The following is an 11,050-nucleotide window of genomic DNA, read 5'->3' on the forward strand; positions in this document are numbered from 1 at the left end:
AGTATGACCGTTGATGAATATACGAATAACTTCACAGACAAAATGGAGTTTGCTTTGCGTATTGTCCCAGATGAGCTGGAAAAAATTGACAGGTATGCAAACGGACTTCCATGGGAGTATGAGGTGCCAGTACGCCAGACACTTACTTTGGAGACAACTATCTGGGCTGCCAAGCCTGTTGAAGATATGATTAAGGGGAGAGCCGCCAACAAGGTTGAAGTTTGCGAAAAGAGAAAGTTTGAAGGAACTTCAGGTTCAAATAAAAAGAACAAGTTCTCGAATACTGGTTCGAGAAAACTCGGAGGAGGAGCCGAAGCCAAGTGGTGTGACAAGTGTAAGAAGAAACATGCTGGGAAATGCAACGTGGAAATCACTTGTTACAAATGTGGAAAGCCAGGGCATTATGCCAATGAATGCACCTTCGATAAGAACGTCTGTTTTGGGTGCCATGAAGAAGGGCATATTTTGAGGGATTGCCCAAAGAAGAAGGATGCAGCAAAGTCCAATCTTCCACCAAAGCCGAAGGCGAGAGCCTTTCAGATGACACTTGAAGCTGCGAAAGAAGAAGCCGATGTCGCTTCAGGTACCTTTCTCGTAAACAAATTGCCTGCCCAAATTTTGTTTGATTCTGGAGCCAATTACTCCTTTATTTCGCATGAATTTGGTAGAAAACTAGCTTTGCCTGTAGATAGACTAGTTAATGCTATAATAGTCGAGATTGCTAGTGGCAAGTTTGTACCTGTTAGCCATCGTATGAAAAACATCTTCATTGACTTGAATGGGAATAAGTTCCACGAGGAACTATTGCCTATCGAGTTAAATGGATTCGACATAGTTTTAGGAACGGATTGGCTTAGCGCCAATGATGCCAAAATAGTTTGTATGAAGAAGATAGTAAAAGTAAACCCACCAGGGAAAGAGTCGTTTATGGTGTATGGAGACAAACGCAGAGTAAACTCTGGAATCATTTCCCTAATGAAAGCCAGAAAGTGTTTGGCCAAGGGATGTACATCATATCTAGCGTTCGTGATCGATGCTAAGAAGGAAAAGAAGGAGGTGCAGAATATTCCGGTGGTGTGTGACTATCCGGAAGTCTTTCCCGAAGATCTTCCCGGATTGCCCCCTGATCGACAAGTAGAATTTCGTATCGACTTGTTACCAGGAACGACGCCGATAGCAAAAGCACCGTATCGATTAGCACCAACAAAGATGAAAGAACTTATGACACAACTTCAGGAGTTATTGGACAAAGGTTTTATTCGACCTAGTTCATCACCCTGGGGAGCCCCGATGTTATTTGTAAAGAAGAAAGACGGGAGCATGAGAATGTGCATCGATTACAGAGAGCTGAATAAAGCAACAATAAAGAACAAGTACCCGTTGCCGAGGATCGATGACCTGTTCGATCAGTTGCAAGGTTCAAGCTATTTCTCGAAGATCGATCTTAGGTCAGGATATCATCAACTAAAGGTGAGAGAGCAGGATATCGAAAAGACTGCGTTCAGAACAAGATATGGACACTATGAATTTTTGGTTATGTCGTTCGGACTAACCAATGCTCCAGCAGCTTTCATGGATTTAATGAACAGGGTTTGTAAACCATACCTTGATAAATCTGTGATAGTATTCATAGATGATATCTTGATTTATTCAAAAAGCAAGCAGGAGCATGACAAGCATCTGCGTGAAGTGCTAGAAGTTCTGAAAAAGGAGAAGCTGTATGCAAAGTTCTCCAAATGTGAATTTTGGATTCAAGAAGTCCAATTTTTAGGTCATGTGGTTAACCAAGAAGGAATAATGGTTGACCCAGCAAAGATTGAAGTTGTAATGAAGTGGGAACAACCAAAAAGTCCTACGGAGATTCGAAGCTTTTTAGGATTAGCTGGATATTATCGCCAATTTATCCAAGGCTTTTCTTCTATTGCTACTCCATTAACAGCTTTGACCCACAAAGGATCTACTTATACTTGGAATGAGAAGCATAAGGAAGCCTTTGAGAAGTTAAAGAAGAGATTGTGTGAAGCACTGATTCTTTCGTTACCTGAAGGAGTTGATGACTTCGCAATTTATAGTGATGCCTCTGGAGTTGGGTTAGGTTGTGTTCTGACCCAAAGGGATAAAGTGATAGCGTATGCATCGAGGCAATTGAAAGAGCATGAAAAGAACTACCCCACTCATGATCTGGAGTTTGCAGCGGTAGTATTCGCCTTAAAGATATGGAGGCACTATCTTTATGGTACTAAATGCAAACTTTTCAATGATCATAAGAGTCTTCAATATCTCTTTAATCAGAAGGAATTTAACATGAGGCAACGACGCTGGCTAGAATTACTCAAGGACTACGACTGTGAGATACTTTACCACCCTGGTAAAGCAAATGTTGTTGCTGATGCTCTCAGTCGGAAGGTAAATCTTGAAAAGAAAAGGCCAAGAGCGTTAAGAATTGAAGTTGTCTCTACAATTTTGGAAAGTATAAAGAAAGCTCAAGAGGAAGCTTTAGAGAAAAATGACCTAAAGGAGGAACGTTTGGGTAAAACGTTGGTGTTTGATACAAACGGTCAAGGACTGAAGGTATTCAAAGATAGGATTTGGGTACCTAAGACGGGAGGAGTAAAAGATCTTCTGATGGAAGAAGCTCACAAAACCAGGTACTCGATTCATCCCGACAGTACAAAAATGTATAGGGATCTAAAACCCTACTACTGGTGGCCGACGATGAAGCTCGATGTTGCTAAGTATGTGGCCGAGTGTGTAACATGTGCTAGGGTTAAGGCACAACATCATAAACCGTATGGGAGTTTAGAACCTTTGCATGTACCAATGGGTAAATGGGAAGACATTACCATGGATTTTGTGACTAAACTGCCCAGAACAAGGAACAGTTGCGACATGATTTGGGTGGTCGTTGATCGCTTCATTAAGAGTGCGCATTTCATAGCAGCCAACGAGAAATGGTCTGTGGATAAACTTGCGAATTCTTACGTGAGGGAAATTGTGAGGCTTCACGGTGTTCCGTTAACGATTGTATCCGATCGTGACAGCCGTTTTACCTCAAGGTTTTGGAGGAGTCTACAAGAGGAATTGGGTACCAAGTTGTGTTTGAGTACAGCTTACCATCCGCAAACTGATGGTCAAAGCGAACGAACAATTCAAACATTGGAGGATATGCTGAGAGCATGTACCCTAGAATTCCAAGGTAACTGGGATGAACACTTACCTCTAGTAGAATTTTCCAATAATAACAGTTTCCACTCGAGCATCAAGATGGCACCTTATCACGCTTTGTATGGAGAAAAGTGTCGAACGCCGTCATGTTGGCTGGAAGCTGGAGAAAAGCAGTTTATGGGACCTGAAATAGTCCATCAGACTGCTGAAAAGTTGAAAGTGATTAGAGAAAGGATGTTGGCAGCTCAAGATCGACAAAAGAGTTATGCTGACAAGAAAAGACAACCGATATCATTCGAAGTTGGAGATTCGGTTTTACTTAAAGTCTCACCGTGGAAGGGACTTATAAGATTTGGTAAAAGGGGAAAATTGAGTCCAAGGTTTATTGGACCATTTAAAGTTCTTTAGAGGATCGGGAATCAAGCTTACAAGATAGAATTACCGGAAGAACTGGAGGGTATTCATAACACCTTTCATGTGTGTTATTTGAGAAAGTTCACGGGAGATGTGCCCGACATAAATCTCATTTCTAAATTAAGGTTGGATGAAAACAAGAGGTTAATTGAAGAACCTGAGGCAATCGTTGACCGTAAGACTAAGAAGTTGCGACACAAGATGGTCGATTTAGTGCTTGTGCGTTGGAAACATACGAATGGGCCAAATCTCACCTGGGAAACAGAGAGTGACATGATGAGTCGCTAACCGCAGTTGTTTGTTGATGTGTGATTTCGGGGACGGAATCATCCTAAGGGGGCGAGAATTGTAATGTCCGTGTTTCTAGGTTAGGCATTAATATTGATGTGATAGTCTAGGTTAACCTTTGTAACTCATTTTGAAGAAATGAAAAGGAATTATGTGAATATTATGTGTTTTATGCTTAATTATTAGGATTTAATTAATTAAGAATAAAAATGAGGGTCAAAAATAAATATTAGATAAAGCTCATATCTATTAAGAAAGTTGTAGTGGTCGTGACAAGGATTACGGATATATAAAGAATACCGAAATCCGAGTTATAACGAAGAAGTTATGACCTGTCGAAGTTTCCCGACAAAACCGGCACGGTGCCGAATGTCGTAAAAAGTGAGTTGTTGATAAACTACTTTTTAGTCTTAGTGATCTAAACGAAAGTCGTAGTGTTCATTAAACCGAGAGTATGTATAAAAAGAACGCCCAAATCTGACTTCGTATGAGGAAGTTATGATTTTTCTAAGTTTCAGCTTAGCAGTAGACAACTAAAAACTCGAATTTTAGATCGAGTGATTTTTAGCCGACACAACCTAAACGAGAATCTAAGGTCTCGTCAATAGTAGTACAACGGTAAAAAGACAGACGAAAATGGACGTCGGATGAAGAAGTTATGAATTTTTAATGGATTTCCTGTCCCGGTCTGTTAAAAATAATAATATAAAAATTAAAGTCAAAATTAGCCGATGAAGTCTAAACAAAAGTTGTAGAGCGTAATTTTACCTACGCGTTCATATAAAGAACGTCAAAAACGGAGCTCGTATGCGAAAGTTATGGATTTTAGAAGTTTTTGCAAAAAAATCGAGAAATTTCGCATGGTGGACTTCGGCCATGTCACCTTCGCTGCATGCGTGCCACGTGTCTGAAATTTGTTGAGTCATCAGAAGCCGTGGCGCATCTAAGGAGTGACGCGTGTGCAGCCTCGTCCGAGCCTCGCACCACCTGCCGCGTGTCCGACCTTCGCACCACCTGTCTCCCTTCCCTCTTGCTTCGGGTCCGAACCTCGGACCTAGACTTCGGTCCAATCAGAGGTCAGCAACTCACCCCTCGCACGTGTGAGCCATGTGACTCCTCTTCGGATCTGCTGCCATCTGGAAGTCTCTCAGCCATTGGATCAGGAGCCTCGCCCCTATAAATAGAAGGGTGCGAGACCTCCCGGGTATATTTTGGAAACTTGTCATTTTTAACCCCTTTTTCAATATTTCTTTCATTCCAACTTCCCCCAACGCCCCGGTATTATACCAAACACCCGAAATACGTCCCGAAGTGCCCAAGAAGCCCGAGAAATTTATCTGTTCGGTTTTGAAGCCCAACCCTCGCAGAGCCCGGTTTCTCAATAAAACTCCCGGTTTTATTAGAAACGATCGTTTTAGGGAACGAAGTGCTACCCGATTATCATTAAATCAGGTGAGTGTGTAGTCACTTTCACCTTACACATAGATATGAAGTATTTACCTTAAAATACATGCTATGTGTAAATATATTAATTGTTTATTTGAGGTGACTGTTGAATAGATGTTTTCTATAAGTTTTAAACTGTATATGTATTTTATCTACAAATATGTTGGGTAAAACATGGGTAGAAGAAATAGTCGATGGGTGTTAAAATGATGAGAGGCCTAGATGTTGTTGTTGTTGTAGTCGTCTAGCGGAGTATAGATGACGACCACGAACCTTTATAGACAGTCCAGTGGAACACTAGCAGGTTCGCAACTTGTAGGTGTTGGTGAACTAAATGTTCATTGGCGTACTCCATCCCCCTCATGGTTGCCTTTAGGACATTTATGGTTGAGGAGTCCCCTTAGTAGTAGTGTTCATCCCGATGATATTCCTTAGGCTAGGTCCCTTGTGATAGGTGTTTAGGGACGTAAAGTGAGGATAACGGGAATGGGTAATCAGGGTTATTGTTGATTGGTGAACTTAATAAGTTTATTATTATTGTGGGTTGAAAACCCTATATGCTCACCAGGCTCCCAAGCCTGACCCACTCAGCTTTTTATTATTACAGGTAGTGGACCCCGAGCATAGTCGGAGGATGATGAGAGATTTTTGGATTATAGGCCAGTAGTTGTAAATAACTGTTGTAAGGCTTATAATGTCTTGTTTATGATTTTGATCTGTATCGGAACATGACATCCCGAGGTTTTGATATAAAAGGAAATTATATATTTCTTAAAGAAAGGTTTTGATAAACTTTTATCATGTTTTGTTTTGGGGACCAATTCCGCAACATCTTTTAAAAGTATTTCTCTGATTTTATTTTAAAAGCATAAATTAAATCTGTCTTTTCTGGCCAAAAAATTAGGGGATGTCACAGACAATCTTTGTTGAAGTGACCCAATTTGTTACAATTCTAACAAACCACTTTTTCCTTCTTGTTGGAAGACTTGTCATCATTTCCTTTAAATTTCCTTTTTCCATTATACTTCTTGGGATTCTTTAATCTTTCTTCTTCAACCATGTTCCCAAAAGAGAAAACAACTTAATTCTTGCCTTTAGGCTTTGTTTTGGTAAAAAATCAATCAAATGAACCAAAGTGAATGAGAGGTTGTGGTGTTGTAATTGAAGTGATTATCGATTTGAGAACAAAATTGCACAAGTGGTTTACAAGGAATGCCCTTGATCCTTGCTAGGATCTCCGGCACAAAAGCTTGGAAGGTGATAATGATCACTTTCCATGTTTAATTGTATCGATTGAAATATGAATTACTGAAATGGAAGTATGAAAACGAGTACAAGTATCGTAGTTAGTCTAGTTGTCTATCGTGTGAATAGTACATGTGTATTTATAATCTAGTCTAAGTAACAAAAAGTCTGATATTTTTGGGATCCTCTTGAATAAGTATGAGCATGTTGGTTTGACTTGGTATTCCTGGGTCTTTTGCCAGATTAAAATGTTTCTTTGTTGAGAATTAATCTGAAGGTTTGTATCGATCGGATACACTTCAAGTATAAAGAACAAAAGCAAACTAATCTAAGCAAATTAAGTATGGAAAGTAAATAACGCAAGGAGTTCTCCAAATTGTCTTTCACTAAGAAGGTGTTTGTTTTCACCAAGAAAACAGGGTTGTCACAAAGACGATCACCAAGGCGAACTCAACATTAGGGTTTACCCTAATGTTGATTATATACTAATCTATACAAGTATATCCCTTGATTGAAGGGATTGTATCTTATATATACTAAGAACCAATCTTCATCACAAAGATATTGGATTTGTGATATATTCTATATATATATATATATATATATATATATATATATATATATATCATTACCTAATATACAAAGGTTACATAGAATAACTATCTATACGCTGACACTGATAGACTTGATACGTTGGCGATGACGGTGATGTAGATGTTGACACTGACAGTTAGCGTGTAGAGTGTTTGACTCATTAGAGCATAAGGTGTGACCTTACAATATCCCCCTATCTGATGATGTCTAAACTAATCTTCAATGAATTCTTCAGCTCATGCTCCCCCTGAGAGTTAGATTGAAACTTTGAATTCTTCAGCTTTAATGAATGCTCCCTCTGAGAAGGTGAATGACTTCCCATTTTTTATTCTCAAGTAGTTGAGGCAACATGTATGAATCGCAATGGACGGTCGAAGAGATAATGAGATGAGAATATTGATGTCAGATTAACTCCCCCTTAATTTTTTTTTCTTAGATCCACATTATTCACAACATTTTTAGTAGTTTCTTCAGCTTTAGCAGGATTCCCCCCCTTTTTGACATCAACAGCAAATGTGAGTTTGGATGAAGTGATCAGAGTTACAGCTTGCAGCGTAGTAAGATTGTGATGTCTCCTGGTAGTGTGGGCTTAAACTATGATTTACTGACATAGTATTGCAAGATCTCATCAGCATGTGGTTTCATACATTGACTCATTAATCACTTTTATTAGAAGAAAAAGGGTAGGAATGGTATGATGTGTGTAATACATTCCGGTATGAAATGTACCCATCGGCAAAGAGTGTCGAAGTTTTATCATTGTATGGTTAATATAGTGAATCATTAACCTCTTAATAGAAGAATTGTTGGGAGAGAGTGCATAGGTGCGTGTAATATATCACAGACACTGATATACCCATCGGCACAAATTTTTCGAATTCTCATCAGGGTTTGGTATCATACGCTGAATCATAAAATTCTAAAGAAGAATTTATGGAGAGAATGGTTTGATGCATGTGATAAGCTGTTGTGTTTTAGCTTAACCATCAGCATAGATTTTTCAAGCTCTCATCAGTGTATGGTACATTACGCTGCATCATAAATCTTTAAAGAAGAACATAAGGGCAAGAATGGGTTGGTGTGTGTGATAGCCTATGGTACATTGACTAACCATCGGCATAGAGTTTCAAACTTTTATCAGTGTGTGGTATATCACAGTGAATCTTCAAGCTTTATTAAGAAGAAATTGAGGAAAAAAATGGATTGTTTCAATCATGCTGAGGTGGAATCAGTGTGAATCATAAACGGTGTTAACTCATCAACAAAAAGTGGTTTAACTTCCGTATCATAAAGTTAAGTTGCAGTCTAGAACTATAAAGTTCACCATCAATTCATTTTATATGGTACAACACAGAATAATAAATAGTATAAGAATACAACAAAAGAGTTAGTCAAACAAGGAAAAAGAATATGCAACCTTTTCAGAGGCCCTCTACATAGCCTTTTTCAGAAAAATCATAAAGGCAGACAATATTTTGCGTAGTATCATCAAGGACAAATCTTTTGAAGTAACTACTCATTAATTAATTTCCTTTCTTCGAGATATCTACCCTTCAAGTCCGGCTATAAAAGAAAACACAAGCAAGGATAAACACATCAATATACAATACATCTCACTATAAACCAAGAGTGATGAAGCCATTTACCATTGACATGTTGCAGATGGACGCCAAGCTTCATATTCATCAAGAACAAGATAAGAGCATCAAGGACAAGATAAGAGCATAAAACAGTCTTTGTAACCATTGAGTTAACTGGTTCAAATCTATAAAACCATCGTGTTGTCAAGATCAACACGAGGGCATTCGAGGTTTTATCGGATTATGAGTTAGTAGATGAAAACAAGACTTACTGCATTGATGGTTGCTCCTTGCATCCATAACAGTGAGTGGAGGAGAAAGAGGGTATTCTCAAGAATAAGAGGACATGATGCCACTCTTTTTCTCAACACTAAGAGCATTGAGATCTTTTTGGATGACTCTAGCTCTTACAAGCTCTGGAGGAAGGAGATGCTAGATAAATCTTAGATAAGATTGAAAGATAGATAAAAGAGAGAAAAGAGAATACTTGTAAATACTAGATGCATAGCTTAAGCAAACTATGTAGAAATATGTAAACATAATAAAAGCAACATTTGTTTTTATGTTTTTGTGTTTTTTAGAAAGCATGCAGAAGCAATGTTAAATCAAATGAGTTAGAAAACAATTAAGTCATTGATAGCATGCTAAGATCTACAATCAATTTGTTTAGAGTCTTCTCATCTAATGCCTTGGTGAAAATTTCAGCTAGCTGATTAGTGGATGGAATGTAGAAAAACTCCACTTTTCCCTTTTGAACGATGTCCCTGATGAAGTGATGATGAATATCGGTGTGCTTGGTTTTTGAATGATGAACTAGATTCTGTATCATCTGATGGCGTTGGTGTTGTCACAACAGATAGGAGTCTTAGAGAAGTTTAGACCATAATCCATGAGCTGATCTTGAATCCATAGAATCTAATAGAATCCGAGCACAACATTTTCCAACGGCTACATATTCAGCCTTAGTGGTAGAGTAAGCCAATGATGTCTGCTTCTGGCTGGACCAGCTCACTAATCTATTTCCAAGAATTTTAGCCCCTCCTTAAGTACTTTTGCAATCAATGCCACATCCACCATGATAAGAATGAGTGTATCCCACCAGCTTGAACTCAGAAGCATGAGGATACCATAACCCAAGATTGGGTGTATGCTTTAAGTAGCGAAAGATCCTTTTTTACAACGAGAAGATGAGATTCCTTAGGACTGGCTTGATAACAAGCACAAAATGGTAGCAAACATAATGTCATGATGACTGGTAGTAAGATAGAGAAAATAGCCTATCATTCCTTGATACAGATTTGCATTTACATCAACTTCATTTGGATCAGCACCAATAGACGCTGATGAGGACATCGGAGTCTTTGCCGGCTTGCAATCAGAGAAGCCATACTTCTTCAGTATATTTGCAATATATTTAGCTTGACAAACAAAAATTCCATCAGTTAGTTGTATAACCTACAAACACAAAAAGAAAGTTAGCTCACCCATCATGCTCATCTCGAATTTCTTAGCCATGATCTCCACGAATGCTGAGCTTAGCCTTTCATCAGTGGATCCGAAAATTATATCATCAACATGCACTTAAGCAAGAATAATGTGAGATCCTGAGTGCTTGATGAACAAAGTGTTGCCAATCTTTCCTTGATTGTATCCACTTGAAAGAAAATAGCTCGCTAATGTGTCATACCATGCTCTAGGTGCCTGCTTTAAACCATAAACAGTTTTATCAAGACGATACACATGATTTGGAAACTCTTCACTTTCAAACCCTGGTGGTTGATTTAGAAAAACTTCTTCTTGAAGATATCCATGTAAGAAGGCTGTCTTGACATCCATTTGATAGACTTTGAAGTTCTTGAATGAAGAAAAGGCAAGAAACAGACAAATTGCTTCAAGTCTAGCAATAGGAGCAAGTGTTTCATCATATTCTAACCCTTTCAGCTGACAGAAACCTTGAGCCACAAGTCTAGTTTTGTTTCTTATGACGATCCCATCTTGTTCCTGAATACCTAGTGAGTGCCAATGATAGTTTTTCCTTGAGGCTTGGGAATAAGAGCCCACACACGATGATGTTCAAATTCATTCAGCTCATCCTGAATCGCCTTGATCCAGTTAGCTTCTTTTAGGGTGTTAACGACATTCTTTGGTTCAATCATCGAGAAAAAATTCACAAACATCTAGAAGTTGTTGCTGACTCTGCTACGAGTGAGAATCCCAGAATTCACGTCTCTAATGATTTGAGATTCAGGATGATCTCGAAGAATTATTGGATTAGAACTTTCATTTGTATTACTTTGAGCAGAGTCTTCCTGATTAGA

Source organism: Lactuca virosa, chromosome 2 (genome assembly GCF_052849685.1).
Source record: "Lactuca virosa cultivar CGN04683 chromosome 2, Lactuca_virosa_CGN04683_v6, whole genome shotgun sequence".
Lineage (NCBI taxonomy): Eukaryota > Viridiplantae > Streptophyta > Magnoliopsida > Asterales > Asteraceae > Lactuca > Lactuca virosa.